The following is a 16,483-nucleotide window of genomic DNA, read 5'->3' on the forward strand; positions in this document are numbered from 1 at the left end:
CTAATTCAACTGCTATTGATTGAAGGCTACTGGCAACGGCCATACAGTCATCTGCGATTAACTTGACTGCACTTGAGAGCAGTAATAACCCTGTGGAGCTTTTAGACACCTGGAATAAAGGTATGCAGTGTGGCCGTGGCCATTCAGCACTACGGCCCCTTGCTGACTAAGGGCATTGGTGTTGTGTTGTTGATTGAATGCTACCTTACTCTACTTACCCCAATAGGTAATGGACACCGATACACTTCAGGCTCTATATTTCTCCTGTCACATATAATTGTGTTGTATCATACAAAGGAGGGATATTTTGCAGCACTTGTTTAACACACAGTTATGGAGATTGCATTATACACGTTTTCATTTCTGTTACCAGTTATTTGGAATGTCAAACCAGTGGCTGGTTCAAGTAGGGCTAGTTGAGGCATCCTGCTTGAATTGCCATTGCTTCAAGGATGTCAAACCACTGTATTCCTGCTGCCAACTCCATTACAATTACTACCTTAGAGGCCTGATCCAATGCCCATTGAAATCTGTGGGAAGACTACCATTGACTTAACTCGACTGTCTGTCTTGTGTAATTTCAGTACTTCTCCAGAATGGTCACCTTTTTAGTGTGTTTCTCCAGCAGCTGAGAAAATATAGCACAGTGTAATAAAGGATTATCTGGTACAGCAACATCCTCTCCAGCTCATTGAGGAATAGAAGTTTATTGATAAACTTCACTACTTCTTGAATGGGAGGACAGTAGCTAGGTGGCCGAGCCTGAGAGGGAGGAGATTTTAATGGCGAAATAAAGGCAGTGATTCTCCAAATGATTAAAAGAGGTTCTCGTGGACAAAACCTTCTCCTGGACACTGACTTCCCAATCCTGCAAGGTGTTGAGACCTCTTCTCATCCCCTTTTAGGATTGGGCCTTGAATGCCTCACAGTCCTGGAACTTAAAACAAGAAAAAAATATCAGAAAGGAGACAGATCAGGTGACTGCACTGGGATGACTTTCAGAGTAACACTAGCAGCTTAAACCCTAACTGAAAGTCTCTGAAAGAATCCAGGGGAGATAAATTTCTCTAACCAGGAATGAAACCAGGCAAAATTCAATGGAAAATACAAGGAAGCCTCAATTTTTTACTGCTTAAACTTTAGAAAACTTGGTTCTCAAGTAGTTTATTGGACTTGCACTGTTGCAGCCATCATGTACAAGATCTCCTTTGTAACTAGTACAAAAGCCATGTAATCAGCAGTGAGGTCCCTATAAGTAGAAAACCCTGAAACGTAAGAACAGCAAGTTATGCTACTACTTTCTTCTCCCCTATAACCTCAACCCTTCATGTTAGGTTTGTGGCTGAGGTAAGTCAGGGTAAGCCCCTGCAGATTTTTGAGGGGGACCCAGAGACAAATGGCTGATATATACATATTGTCTCATGACCGAAGGAGCTGGGAGATGTTTGTTACTAGCTCAAGCTCTATTTATTTCTGGATTTAAAAGTTTTCATATTGATTTATTGATCCAGGAAGACTAGAGCATATCCTTTGTTATGCTGCAAAAATGAAGAAAATCTTTTAAAAGTACTCAGTAAATTTTGTGATCTAATGATCTAATTTTTCTGTTCACATCCTTTATTCTAGTTAAACTTTTAAATAACTGTCAATGGAATTTTTCTGCACACTGGAAATAATCTGTTCAAATTGTGGCTTTGCTAGCTAAAGAGATTTCAGGAACTGGTGCTGTTCCCAGCTGCAGAATACAAAAGCATTCACAGATGCTAACTAAATGGCCTATGCTGAAGACATTTTATTGCCTAATTGGTGTTTTTAAGAACATTTTCCTGCTGTATTTTTCCTTTTTGTTTTTTATGATTGATTGCAATTACATTTGATTTCTTTGTGTTGGTGATTTTTATATATCAACTTCTGAATAGAAATTAGCAAGGAATAGGAAATGTTTCAAAACCTGAAAATAGCTATGCATGTAAATTGAGGATTGTTCTTACAGACTGCTACCTCCAATGGTCTGAAAAATATCTTTATTCTTTCCATTACAGTGTTTCCTAATTTTCTTTGTCTGTTTCTTGCACTACTCTGATATCAGAGAGACAAGATGTACCCTGTAGTACCTGTTTGTATTTGCTTTGCTTCATCCACTGCTGCTTTATCAACCATTCTGAGATTTCCTTTAGTGGAGTTAGCAATTGAGAGCAGTTCAGGCTTTGAGCTATGCAACATATCAGGCATTAGCAAGCAAATTTGTTGGGGGTCTCTCAATCATACTATGATTTCTCACTCATTTCCAGATGGCAAAGCCATATACAACAATTAACAATATATTCCCCATATGCCCCAGAATCCTTTGCATTATTTCTCACTGCACTTAGTTGGAGGTCCATGATAAACGTAGTGGTTCATAGGTATTTCTGGCATCTCCGCCCATTTCCGTAGTCCTTGAGACATCTGCTGGTACTCCTCTTGGGTGGTCACTATGCACAGGTTGAGAACTACTGATATAATTCCAATGGCGATCACAAGGTTGATAAGTCATTGGAGGTGGGATACAGTTCTAATTTGCGTCATTTATTTTGTTTGCAGTAACTGCTTCTAATTAACCAGTACTAACCAGCTAAACACATAGAAAAGAAAAGGAGTACTTGTGACACCTTAGAGACTAACAAATTTATTTGAGCATAGCTCACAAAAGCTTATGCTCAAATAAATTTGTTAGTCTCTAAGGTGCCACAAGTACTCCTTTTCTTTTTGCAGATACAGACTAACACAGCTGCTACTCTGAAACATAGAAAAGAGTAAGGCTGTCAGGATTTAGCTCTTAGTTAAATCTTACTCAGGCAGACTCCCACTGATTGCTTGATTTGGCCTTCAGTGGTAACAAAGGAAAGATACGCACTTGCTGAGAATGTGAAAATATCTTATTTGCTACCCCTCTGTTTACTTTATGTGTATAGTGCACGACATTGCATTCATGACACACGATGCTACTACAGTTAGTTTACATTCTTTACCAGTGGGCAATTTTGGGGGAAGAAAGGATTTGCCAGGTAGAGGATATTTAGGCCAAAATTTACTGATTTTGGGTGCCTCTATTTGTGGATGCCCAGCCTGAGATACCTTGTGCCTGACTTCCAGAAGCATTGAGTATTTGTATCTCCACATCAGGAGATGTGGGTGCTCAGCACCTCTGAAAATCAGGTCTAAGACTGTTCTCACATATGGCAGGGCACACAGCAGCTACAGGACTGGGGGAATCCAAAGGTGAGCTTTACACCACATTTGCACACCCACAGCTTCAAATCAGTGGTGTGCAATTCAGCTGGACATCAGGATCTGGTCCGGGGGGGGGTTTAATAATGGCTTCTGCTAATTCAGTTGTGCTGGCCAGTGTGACTTGAACAGAATTTTAATTAAAAAGTAGGTTTGTAAATAAAGTAATGATCTAGTCTGGAGACTTTTTTTTTAAAAAAGCAGTTTTAACAAACCTGTGCTCCAGACACGCCACCCAGCACAGCCACAGTAGCAGAAACCAGTACCAAAACCCCTGTTTTAAAATGACTTCTTATCAGGAAGTAAAGGTTTGTCTAGCTGGGAGCCCAAATATTAACATTGTTTTATTATGTGGGTAACTGGAAAAGGCCCTTGTTTAGAATAGTCATGGAAACCATGCTAGCAACAACCATATTTAGTTGTTGCTAGCATGATTTCTATTGTAACGTAGGCAGAGTCTAATCAAAACAGGTTTGCTGTGTTTTCTGTGACTCACGATATGCACTCTGCCCTGACATGCATAATATTCAGCCTAGAAAACAGACAAAAGGAATTTTAATCCTCTTCTATGATGCTTTGTACTTTACACTTTTATGACAAAACATACACACTATTGCTAGAATTGATGTAGCTCCAGAAGTAGTAGCAATGGGGGAAGTGCTAGTGCAGACAAGGCTCCCTCAGCTGCCAGCATTTTTAACACTGTCATTTGGACCTTCTCTGAGCAGGCAGTTAGAGTAGTTCAAATTTCTGCAGAGTGGTCCAGATCCTGAGGTTCATTTACTCAGTCCTTACTGAGGCAAACTCCTATGGAAAACTATGTAAGTACTTCAGGATTTAGCTTTACAATGTCCTGTCATTTTGACCCCCTTTCAAATGCCTGTAACACACCTTCTATTCACATATTAAAATGTTTACAGTGGTGCACAAGCAGTGTAGAGGAAGGATGGTTGTGGATAAGGTGCTAGCCTAGGACTTTGGAAACCCAAGATTCCTGGGGCAAATCAGATAGTCGCTCTGTGGCTCAGTTTCCCATCTCTAAAATGAGGATCACATAGTTCCCTCCCTCAAAGGGGTCTTGTGAGGATATATACATTACAAGACTGTAAGATGCTCAAACATTAGCGTGATGAAGGCCATTTAAGTACCTAAGATAAATATAGGGGGACATGCTCTGGGCAAGTCCAAACTCCATTCTATCCCACAGTTAATGGGTCCCTCTGTTACAGGGCCTGTGTGGGCAAGAAGTGCAAACTTTGCAGCTGCAACTGTGCAATTAGTCCTCCCTTCAGTGACAGATTTGACATTAATAGCTCTCACTTGTCAGCCCACTCAGCTATTGGCTGCACGTGGGCCTGTGAGCATCTGAAGCGATGCTCAACTGGTCACAGCTTTGCCCCTCCCATCCTCAAGAACAAACCTCAGTGTAGTAAAGGAGGACACAAAAACACAATGAAAAAATACTTTATTAACACTGTGACATTCTATGTAACCCCCATATTCCTCATTTTTATGTAATTGTGATCTGACATATAAAGCTTGCCTTGTGAGGTATCGGGAAAGGTTATGGTCTGCTGAAAGTCATTTCTCTGTCCATATATGTATATCATTAATGCATATGCAGTTATGAGAATTATGTTGTATGATTGTCACTAAAACATGCTGTAAGTTGGGGAGTCAGCCAGATGTTAGCTCCCCAGAGGCAATAGCAAGGAAAGTAACCAATGCCCAGGCGGGGTGTCAAACAACCCATCGACAGCCATTGTCCAGCAAGGGAGCTACAATTCAATGACTCGCCTGCATGAGGCCACACCAGGGGAATTGCTCAAACTTGCAGGGAGACTCAGCAGTGCCCCCCCAGACATGCCTGGACTTGTGTTCCCCCAGCACCTGGGACTGAGTTTATAAAACAGAACACAGGGGCCCCATGCTTGGCCTTTCTCCTGCCACACCTATGCTGCCAGTAACAAAGGGCTTGTCTACACTGGCAACGTTAAAGTGGCTTGTGTGGGCATGTAGCACAGCACTAGGAGAGAGTTCTCCCAGCGCTCTAAAAAACCCACCTCCATGATGGACAAAACCTGTATACTAAGGACTGTAATGTCCAGTGGGGTGAGAAAAACTGCTTAATCTAGATGTTGCCCAGTCTAATTGGGTTGAGAATTTAGACTGTGTGCTTTTATTTTATTTTATTTTGGTAACTAATTCTACTTTTTGCCTGTCATTTATAATCACTTAAAATCTATCTTTTGTAGTCAATACATTTGTTTTACTGTTTATCTTCACCAGTGAGTTTGTATGAAGTGTGTGGCAAAACTGCTCAGGTTTGCAAGACTGGTGTATTTCCATTGATGAAGCGGTAAACCAATTAATTAATTTGCGCAGCTCGTCCTGAGCAGTGCAAGAGCGTATATTCCTGAGGTACAGTGATGGGAGCTGGAGGGATTTGGCTCTGGTGCCTTTCTCTGTGTGAGTCATGAGTGGCTCTGGGAGCATTCATGCAATCTAGCTGGGTGTGGGGTTCCACATGGTTTTGTGCTGAGTGATAACAGCACCTGGAGGGGTGTGCTGCTGGTCACTAGTAAGGCATTGTGAGAGACAGCCCAGGCTGGAGAGAGTTAAGGGGGTACAGCGGTCCCACAGTTCCAGGCTGCACCCTGGGGGTCCCGTCACAAGCATATAAAAAAATACAACACATGCATTTTGAAAAAAATATTAAGCTGGAAACACAAAAGGGAAAAAAAAAAATCAAAGATTTGGTAGCAGCTACCCCACAATATACTTACTATGTTGGGATGCCAGAGCTGTCACAAGATTGCCTCAGCAGCATCTGATATCCTAAAACCAGAACAAAGAAAAGGGATTACATAGCAATGTACCCATCCACCATATCCCCAAGAAAATGCATTTATCTCAATATGCTGCCCCAGCATCCACTTACTGCCCCACTGCAACCAATGAGGGATACAACCCCTGGCAGCCCAAGTGCATTAGGCAGGAGAGGAGGAGATGAAGGAACTCTCTGGGCTGGCTTAAGGGGGCTGAGAGGGATGTCCTTCCTCAGGGACCTAGTGCCCAGACTATCTCTGGATGAAAGAGTGAAACCATTAGAATTGCTACAAAACAAGGACCAGAAAAGTCAACCCAAATTAAAGACACAAAGTTACTTTAAAAAAAAAAAAAAAGAGAGAGGGGGAACTGGGCTTATTTAGTTTGCAGAAGAGAAGAGTGATGCGGGATTTGATAGCAGCCTTCAACTACATGAAAGGAGGTTCCAAAGAGGATGGAGCTAGGCTGTTCTCAGTGGTGGCAGATGACAGAACAAGGAGCAATGGTCTCAAGTTGCAGTGCGGGAGGTCTAGGTTGGATATTAGGAAACACTATTTCACTAGGAGGGTGGTGAAGCACTGGAATGGGTTACCTAGGGAGGTGGTGGACTCTCCATCCTTAGAGGTTTTTAAGGCCTGGCTTGACAAAGCCCTATCTGGGATGATTTTGTGGGTGTTGGTCCAGCTTTGAGCAGGTGGTTGAACTAGATGACCTCCTGAGGTCTCTTCCAGCCCTAATCATCTATGATTAATGAATGAAGTCAAACTCCTTACCTCCAAGAGGTAACAGCATTCACTGGAAGAGTGCCTAAGCATCCAGACAGGCTGGTGACCCTCTACCATCTACAATTGTGAAGTCAGAGCAGGGCATAACCCCTAACCCTTATGGCCCCTTGGGCAGGACAAACCCATTCAACGAATCCATTGGGATAACAAAAATGTAAACAGGGGCAAATATACATTATAGATTCATAGAAAAGCATTTGCTCCAAGGAGCTGTGCCAGGAATTATGGCAACAATCCACAAGCCCTGTAACACTAGCAAAAGGAAGGCATGGATGTTGAGCACCAAGTATACCTAAATCAGGATCACTAGTGTGGATGCACTGCACTGTTACAACTAGTACTGATAATGGTGCAGTTCTTTACTGTAGATGAGGCTTAAGTGCTAGTCACTGTCACACTGAGTTAAGAGAAGAAGAGATTTACATTTCCTGGAGTTACTATTCCAACTGTCTCTGGTTTGCCCACCAGATGTCATCTGAAAAACACCTAATCACTTGTAGCAGCATTGAATTTCCGGATAATTTTTCTTTATAGAAACAAACAGCACATATGTTACAGTCTCTGATACACATAATAGAATACTGATATGTAAAACCAAATGGGATAGAAAGTTTCTGAATGGAAGTTTTCTAGGAGGGAGTTTAAAGTTTCCTTTATATGCAATACACAAAGAGGTTCTAAACCTTGTCCCTAACCTCCTTCCCTTTCTTCTCCCTCCCACCTCACCACAACCATGCCCCAGCACCACCAGATGCCTTATAAATACATAAAATGGACAAGAGTCTGAATATAAGAGTGCAACTAACCCTTGGTAATTTGGTACGACGTGCAACCATTCCAGTGTACCCCAGAAGTCTTTGAACTGGTTCCTGTGGTATTTCAAAGGAAACTCCATTTTCCTAGTATTTCTTCATAGAAATCATATAGGAATCAAAGCAATGGTTTTGTGGGGTCTTCTGGAATCTATAGGGAAAAAGTTGCAAGTTGCTTTTCTGTAATAAAAGAGCAAACTAAGAACTGGAACATTGCTGCAAGGCATAATGCCAGAGAAAAATCAACATGAGGTGCTTTGATGGTAACAGAAATAGCTAGTTGATTGTAAATGATGAAGGACCTTGACATACTTCCAAAATGATAGTTGAAAGAGAGAGAAGTGAAATGTCACACTGATTACTAATTGTTTGCTTGTTTTGTCCGGAATAGCCCCCTCAAATGTCCATCAGCAGACACTATAACAAAGGGCATTAGTCTACTAATAAAAATTGTGTTTTTTATACAGGATTCCTAAAACTTGTTGGTCTGTCTCACATGCTGTATTAACACACTACACTTCCACACTGGAGCCAATCCAAAATTACTGTTTGTACTAATAAAGGCTGTAGATCCTGCCCTAAAACAGCTATATCATGCAATACATATAGCCCTAAGGCCTGGATAATAGTCGGGGCAGAGAATTATATGGGCCCGTGGTGCTCCAGCAATATTCAGGGCCTGTGGCCCGGCTCCACCAATGTTTGGGGCCGGGTCTCTCTCCTGGCCCTGCCTGCCGCCCCCGTGCGCCTCCCCTGAGCGTCCCTGCCTGCACTCTGGGCAGCGGGCGGCTGCCCTGCCACTCCGCTCTGCCGGCTCCTGGCATCAACTGCCACCGCAGGGTCCTAGCACCTCCAAACCATAGTGCCAGGGCAGGATGACCCTGACCCTGCCCTTCCGCCTCAAACGGACAGACCCTTCCCTTTTCCGGCAGGACCCTCCACCAGCACAGGGGGCCCCATGACCACAGTCACTGCTCCTGCTCTATGCTGGGCAAGGGGCAGCCCCATCCCCCACCCCAGCGAGGCTACAGTGAGGGGCGGCAGCAGCAGGGGAGGAGGCGCACACGTGATGGCAGCCTGCAGCCCTCATCCCTGCACCCCAACGCTCTGCCCAAACCCCTCTCACATCCCAAGCCCCTCAGCCCCACCCCAGGGCCCTCTATTTTTAAAAATATATATTGGCTTACATGGGGGCTGGGGGGGGGGGGGGGGACTTGGACCCGTTCTGGCCACCAGCAAAAATTATACAAACGTGTCACCCCTGATAACAGTGTTATCCATCACAGACCGATTTGTTTCATGTCCTGCGTATATGTACGGTACAGATCCTGCAACACAACAAGAGTGAAATCCAGGGGAACTGAGGATGCTCAGCACTTTACAATGGTTACTCAGTCCCTTGTGAGACTGAGCCTTAGTCTGCTCATTCTCATGTTCCAATTAGTTCAGGCAGGCCGGACTACCTCCCTACAACTAGAGATACAAAGGAGGCCTTCCCTGCGCTGCACCTTCATCTCAGTGTCAGAACCCAGAGTATGCCCTGTCCTGCCAGTCTCTAAACAATCCCACACTCCAATTAGCTCTAGACTACTCAGTGATTATACTGCACACATCCCTTGACTTTCTCCAGATCAACACACCCCATCCCACTGGCTCCAGAAAATGTTCACATAAAGCCAAGATAGTGCAATGGTTCCTCCTACTAAAAAGGGAATGTGTTCAGCTGCTTGTGTAATGGTGAACTTCACAGGGTTGGCTTTTTGTTTGAAACATTTTTGTACAGTTTCGCTTCAAAGTCCTTCTGCAAAGAGCCCAAGTATTAAAAAAACAGAGAAAATTACTAGGGGCCTGGAGACAGTGGCCTAGTTTCAGCAAGTATTCCTGGAGAAATTAGATGGTAGATAAGATAAAACTGCCACCTACTATCCTCAGGAATATCCACTAAATTAGGCCACCATTTTCAGACCTTTGCCATGCTGTCTGTTCTCATTTTTTAAAATTATTTATTTTTAAAATACAAAAGGAAGTGTCTTTCTATCAGGAAAAAAGCTGCTTTATGCTTACCCAAAGTGAAAGTTGAATTTCCACAGTAAAAGTGAAGTGAAATACAGAATAAATAAATTCTTTCTAGGATCTCAAATGAATAAAGGAATCCTGAATTGAAGTGCCTCATTCGCTCCTGATTTACAGCCATGTAACTGACACCAGAATTAGGCCTTTCATTAGTTCATCCTGATTCTTCCCTTTTCCCCCCCTACTCCTTTTTTGCCCTTTTCCATTCTCTAAGATTTCCTTACATTTCCTCACTTGCAAGCAATCCCAGGACTATTCTAACTCTTCTCTCTCCCCTCACTCCTGTTCCTCCAGAAAAAGAACAAGAAAGTTATTACAAATATATCGGAAGGAGAAAAACAATGGAGTATTACATATACAGTAAAACATGAGAAGTATTTTGTAACTAGCATAAATTAAATCTCAGAGTTGTAAACAAATTGTTTTCAATGTGCCAAAAGCAATGCAATGCTTCAAAGTCCAATGCACAAGGAGAGCTGCATAACAGCAGTGATTCATGTTAGAGCTAACAACAGCATGGCAACCAAGGATAAAGCTGTGCTAAAGCAAAACTACAGAAAGCTTTAGGTTAAGCCAAGTCTCAACAAAGCAATAAAGCAGAGGCTCTCCCTCACACACATTTGTATACACTCTTTCACTCAGCAATCTGAGCTGCTGCAGGTAGTTAAAACTGGCAGACGTCTTAGACCCTCAGTCCTGTTGGACCTTCAAACCTTCCTCAACAGCTGTTTCCTTCAGCTCTTCTTCACCATGACTCCTATCAGCTCCGATGATTCTCTAAAAACGGTGTGTCTTCATTCCTGACTAAAGTAGTCAAACTTGGTGCACTTTGTGCCTTCTCTTTAGAAGACTTCCTTTTAAAGCACCCTCACAGGAGAGGTGCCTTCTCAATTGAAAGGTTTTGGCTGCCTGGAATCCTTTCTTCCTTCTTTTATTTAAAGGGCAAGATACCACACCACCTCAAATCACCATGAGCAATACTCTAAACATAATAAACAAGAAGCCAGAGATAGATAAAATAATTCCTCAGCAACATCATGAAGATTTATTCGAGAAGTGTGCCCTGCAGAAAGAATTACTCCCAAGTTTGTGAAGAAAATGGCTTACAGGCAACAGCTGACCTTAACAAGAAGAGCAAAGAAAATGTGGCTGTTTAGGCATGTTATATCACAGACTGCAAAGAAAGATTCATCTGGTTCTGTCACTGATTTAGTACCTGATCCTACCCCCAGTAAAGTCAGTGGGAGTTTTGTCATTGACTTCACTGGGGCAGAATAAGGTCTTAAGTTTTTAATCACATGCTTTTACTTTTCTCTTCTATTTCCTAGAATGCATCATAATGAGCATAACAACAAAGTGATTACATTAGTAGAGACTGGAACTAAGGAGCCAATTTTTCATATTTGCTGTGTCCATAATTTGTATTACAATCACAGTAAATCTGCATGCAAATAACCACTTAGGCAACTCACTGATCAGTGGTGTGCACAGTTAGTGACTGCAAACCATCACAGCAACCACACCAGCAAATTGTGAGCAAACCGTTTTTGTGCATGCATTTCTGAAGATGTCTAAAAGACCCAAATCATGTGAATTTCATTTAAAATATTCTTCACGGAGACAAATCTTTGCAACTCAAAAGAAGAAACTATAAATTAAAAGTCTGCCTTTAGCAATTGTAAAGAAATATTCATACTATCCAAATCCAGGTCCAAGATTGAGCTTTAAATGGCAACAGCAATTACTAATGATCAGGGCTGTAAATGTAAAAGACGGTAGGAGAACACTTCAACCTCTCTGGCCACTCAGTAAAAGATTTAAGGGTGGCAATTTTGCAACAGAAAAGCTTCAAAAACAGACTCCAAGGAGAAACTGCTGAGCTTGAATTAATATGCAAGCTAGATAACATTAACTTGGGTTTGAATAGAGACTGGGAGTGGCTGGGTCATTACATATATTGAATCTATTTCCCCAAAGTTAAGTATCCTCACACCTTCTTGTCAACTGACTAAATGGGCCATCTTGATTATCACTACAAAAGTTTTTTTCTCCTGCTGATAATAGCTCATCTTAACTAATTAGCCTCTCACAGTTTGTATGGCAACTTCCAACTTATCTGTATGTATATATATTTCTTTTTACTGTATGTTCCATTCTATGCATCCGATAAGTGGGCTGTAGCCCATGAAAGCTTATGCTCTAATAAATTTGTTAGTCTCTTAGGTGCCACAAGTACTCCTGTTCTTTTCTCTGGAGGTGATAGGCATTATCAGGACAGGATTGTATTCCTAACAGCCCACTAGCACCTTATTTCAATGTGACTAGTTTGGAATGTGAGGATGTGACCGTTCGCTTCCCAGCTTCTGGCTGCCTCTGCTGCTTAGCCAAAGATCTTAGCCTAAGAACAGGGCCTCAGACTGTCACAGTAAGAGAAGGTCCTTACACTGGCAGACAGTGATTTTGATTCTTTCTTTTATACCTCTATAACTAGCTAAGTGATAAGAATACACCTAAATTCTTAGAGTATAGGCCTTTACAGACAGGCCTGAATATCTATATCCTAACAGGTATGTCTACACTGCCATCAGAGGTGCGATTGCAGCTCAGGCAGGCATACCCATGCTAGCTTTAATCTAGCTAGAGCTGCTAAAAATATCAATGAATGTGTGTAGCAGTGCAGGCTCTACAAGCCCACCCACAATCCTAGGTACATACTTGCATTGCTAGCTTAGTCTGAGGTCTGTGCCACCATGTCTTCACTGCTATTTATAGCCACACTAGCTAGATTAAAGCTAGCCCTGGTATGCCTACCAGAGATGCAATCACATCTCTGATCGCAGTGTAGACATATTGTAAGTGTCAGACAAGCATTTCAGGTATCTGAGTCGGAACTGGAAACACCAATTTTCTCCAGCATAGACAGGGATGAAAAATAGTGGGCCAGATCCTCCCTGGGTGTAAATCTGTGTCACTCCGTTGTCCTTAGTGAACCTTTGCCAATGTATAGTCCTGGAGGGTCTATTTTCTGAATTGTTTGGGTGGACTAATGCCACATTCAATGAGTATTCTTGAGCCAAATCAACTCCAATAACAAGACTATGTTCTCACTATTTTTTCCTTATGTCAGAGATGTGTCCCTTTCAAAGCAGAAAATGAACATAGGTCAACAAAGCACTTTTGGCTAACCCCCAAATGTCGCCAAAAAGAGTTGTGCGTCAAGCTGATGTTTTCACTGGAAATGAAGAGAGCATCAAGATGTACCAAATACCTCAGCCTACATTGGAGGAGCATATTTCCTTGACATGCATAATATGATATCCAATACATAAGGAACTGTAGGTAGCTAGAATAGAGCAGAGGCAGCATGATACAGTGAACAGGAAATATGACTGGGAATCACAAGATTTGGATTCTATCTCCAACTCTGCTACTGAATTGCTGTGTGACCTGGCACAAATCACAATCTTTGTGTGCACACCTCCCCATCTTTACCATAGGGAAAATACGTTTCTTTGTGAAGTACTGTGAAAGCTATGGATGGAAAATGTTGTGTAATTACTAAGCATCATTACTGTTACATATTTATGTTGTTCTCCTTAAAATAAGAGCCTCAACTTTATTTAATTATGTGGATTGAAATATAAATACACCAAATCATTTTGAATATCGTTGGCAGTTTCCCTCTCACTTTAGTGACATTGCGTTATCTGATTAATATCTTTGTATTACTTGTCAGCCACATGTCTGAAACACATTGTGCAGAAGATACATTGCCCCAGACAAACATGCAGTCTGTGGACAGTAGTCTCTCCATTTTAACCAGCATGTATCATAAACCCTCTGTGAAACAACAGCAGTTAGTTATATAACCTGCACAAACTTGTTGTGACTGAAAAGCCATTGTAGAACATGGCAGCGACTGTGAAGTATGCTCATTTGCCCCTGTCACAGCACTGACAGGATGTTGTAGCCGACTGAATTATTTGGTCAGCCACCAGGTATTCTGCAAAGTTGATCAAATAGTCGGGAAAGATGAGGGACTGTAAGCCTGATTCTCCTCTCACTTACACTGGTGTAAATCAGGAATAACTCCAGTGATTACACTGGCATAAGTAAGAGGAGACGCTATCTGGCTATGAAACATATCTTGGAAGATGAGTGGGGAGGGGGTATGAGCAACCATGCCATCTGTTGCATAGCTCACTGATAGCTTTAGCCAAAATGTGTTGAGCACTATACCGTACAGCTTTAGGACCTGTTAATCAGGTGAGACAGTTAATAGGGAATCACAAGGATAATAGGTCAGCAGAAATGCAGCGGATAAAAGTAATTATTTGTAGTGAGCTGAATACAAGTGTGGACTGGAATCTAAAGACTGCAACCAGAAGGCTAGCAGTTTAAATGCTGGGTAAAGCAATATACTCACAGAGCCAGCTGCTAAATAGGTCTGTGGTGATGTCCGTGACACTGCTTGATGGCATGTACAGGTGTCAGTTTTTCACATTTCCCATTCATACTAAACACAATAGTCCTCACACCATTAATACTATGGATGATTCTAGTGGCAGGTATTATGGATCTGATTCTTCTCTCACTTATATCAATTTCCAATCAGGAGTGATTTTATTTTGCACTTGTGTGAGAGAAGAACCAGGTCCTGCAGATTTGGTCCAGGCTCACGCTATGGCCCTCTTTGTGCTGTTTTGGCAGCACAAAGGGGCTTTAATGTTCTTCTACATGGATAACTGAGGACTGTCTCATGCTGGCACTGTCCCTAGAATAATAGGTGTGGTGAGGACATGCCAGTGGTGAAAGGAGGTATAGTTTCAATGCTCTGCCCTTGGGATCCAGCACAAGATGTCATAATTTGGAGTTACCTTCAGGCTGTTCCAAGTTACATCCAGGGCTAAACTACTCCCCGAGCAGTCCTGGGGGCATGAGAAGTACAAAGACAAATTAAAACTAACTTTGCCCCAATCCTACCTTCCATCCCAAAATAGTTATCTGATATGTTCACTTCAGCTCTTGGTATCCACATACTACTGAACCAGCTGCTAGACTTCTAGGCCTTCTTTCCTTTCCAAAAGCACATGGCTGTAGAGCACCTAGACCCTTCTCGATGCTGTAGAAATAAAACAACAATAACGAATACTGAAACAAAACACCATTCAGACTGACAACTTGCATTATCAAAGCCTATGTTAAAAAAGGTATTAAACTGATAGCAGAGGACTGCAGTATTTCATTTGGTAATGTATCCTAGATTTGAAGATGATAGAATTGGAATTTGGAAAACATCTTTCGGATCATCTAATTCAAGCTGAAAAGAACCTACGCTATCAACTTATCAACATTTTCCTCTGAACCCTTTAGTGATTGTGCTGCAACGTCCTTACCATTAAACACTGTTCTACTCTGCCTTATCTTCTCAACAGAAAGCTTTTCCTAATATCCAAGCCAAATTATTTCCCGCCCCCCCAACTTGACTCGTTTTATCAATTCATTCCACTATGAATAATGCTCTCCCCTCTTCTATACCATCTCCTTTCAGTTAGTTAAGAAGAGTTATGTCCACTCCCATTAAATATAGTTTTCCTAGGAGGAGCAAATACAGATCCTTCAGTCTCTCCTTGTAAGTCAGAGTCTCAAGACCATTTATCATTTGTGTTGCCCTTCTTTTAACTTTACCTTTTGCATTGTAAGACAGTTTGTTTTGTTTCTGCAGCACCAATACATAGAGAATTTATAAAAAGTTTATCAAATCAAACAGCCATTTGGTAGGTCCTGGGGACATCTCAAATGGTTGTATGATTGGATCCTTCATTTCTACCTATGCTCTGTATTGTTCTTTATGCTTAGAGCATCCTGATTCTCTGACCCAGCCCAAGTTTAGTTTAGAGCCCCTTGCAGGCTTTAGAATCATGCATTCCAAGTCCAGAAGGGACTATTGTGATTATCTCGTCGGGCCACAGAACTCCCCAGAATAATTCTTAGAGCAGATCTTTTGGAAAACATCCAATCTTGATTTTAAAATGATCAGTGATGGAGAATCTACCATTGGTTAAAAATGTTTGCATTATTTCCAGTATAAATTTCTTTAACTTCACCTTCCAACCATTGAATTATGTTATATATTTCTCTGCTAGATTGAACAGCCCATTATTGAATTTTTTTTTTCCATGTAGGTGCTTATAGACTATGATGGCTCTGAACCCACTGAGGATCTCCTATTCATGGAGAGTCCCCAGCTGGGAGGATATGGGTGGTTTCCACTCTTTTTGCCTCACTCAACTGGCATAAAAGGAACAGAGTGTGGTGGTGAATCTGTCCCATTATCTTACACATCTTTACATTAAAGACCTGAAGTCAGAGCTTCCTGTACAGTAAGGCTGCTTTGTATCATGCCTTAAAGCTACTTGAACAGGCCCTGGAGGATTTACCCTAAGTTGGGGGATCCTCAGGTGGCACAGAGCTGCCATAGTGGCTCCTATGAGTTCCTTTTTCCCTGGCTGATGATGCAGAGGATGTGGCTGGGGAAAAGCTAGCTTGTCTGGAGCATCCCTATGCACTGACTGCCAAAGTGTTGACTTAGGGATATAAGCAGCTGGTGCAAAAATGAACAGTCCTGAAGTTGATCTACTATATGATGGGAAGCAGCCTGATGGCTGGACATCCCCAGGAAGAGCACAGCTCACCTACAGCTCAGGGTTTGGG

General features: G+C 42.1%; 1 long non-coding RNA gene across 1 annotated transcript in view; it reads right to left on the reverse strand.

The window, feature by feature from the left end:
- Window positions 1–689: 689 nt before the first annotated feature.
- LOC141987550 (uncharacterized) overlaps window positions 690–16,483 on the reverse strand; it is a 62,850-nt gene continuing 47,056 nt past the window's right edge. Inside the window, exons 3-6 of the long non-coding RNA XR_012639564.1 lie at window positions 14,753–14,891; window positions 7,691–7,847; window positions 6,057–6,108; window positions 690–937 (exon numbers count right to left, since the gene is read on the reverse strand). This is a non-coding gene — a long non-coding RNA (uncharacterized LOC141987550). The remainder of the gene's footprint in view (window positions 938–6,056; window positions 6,109–7,690; window positions 7,848–14,752; window positions 14,892–16,483) is intronic.

This window comes from Natator depressus, chromosome 5, assembly GCF_965152275.1.
Source record: "Natator depressus isolate rNatDep1 chromosome 5, rNatDep2.hap1, whole genome shotgun sequence".
Lineage (NCBI taxonomy): Eukaryota > Metazoa > Chordata > Testudines > Cheloniidae > Natator > Natator depressus.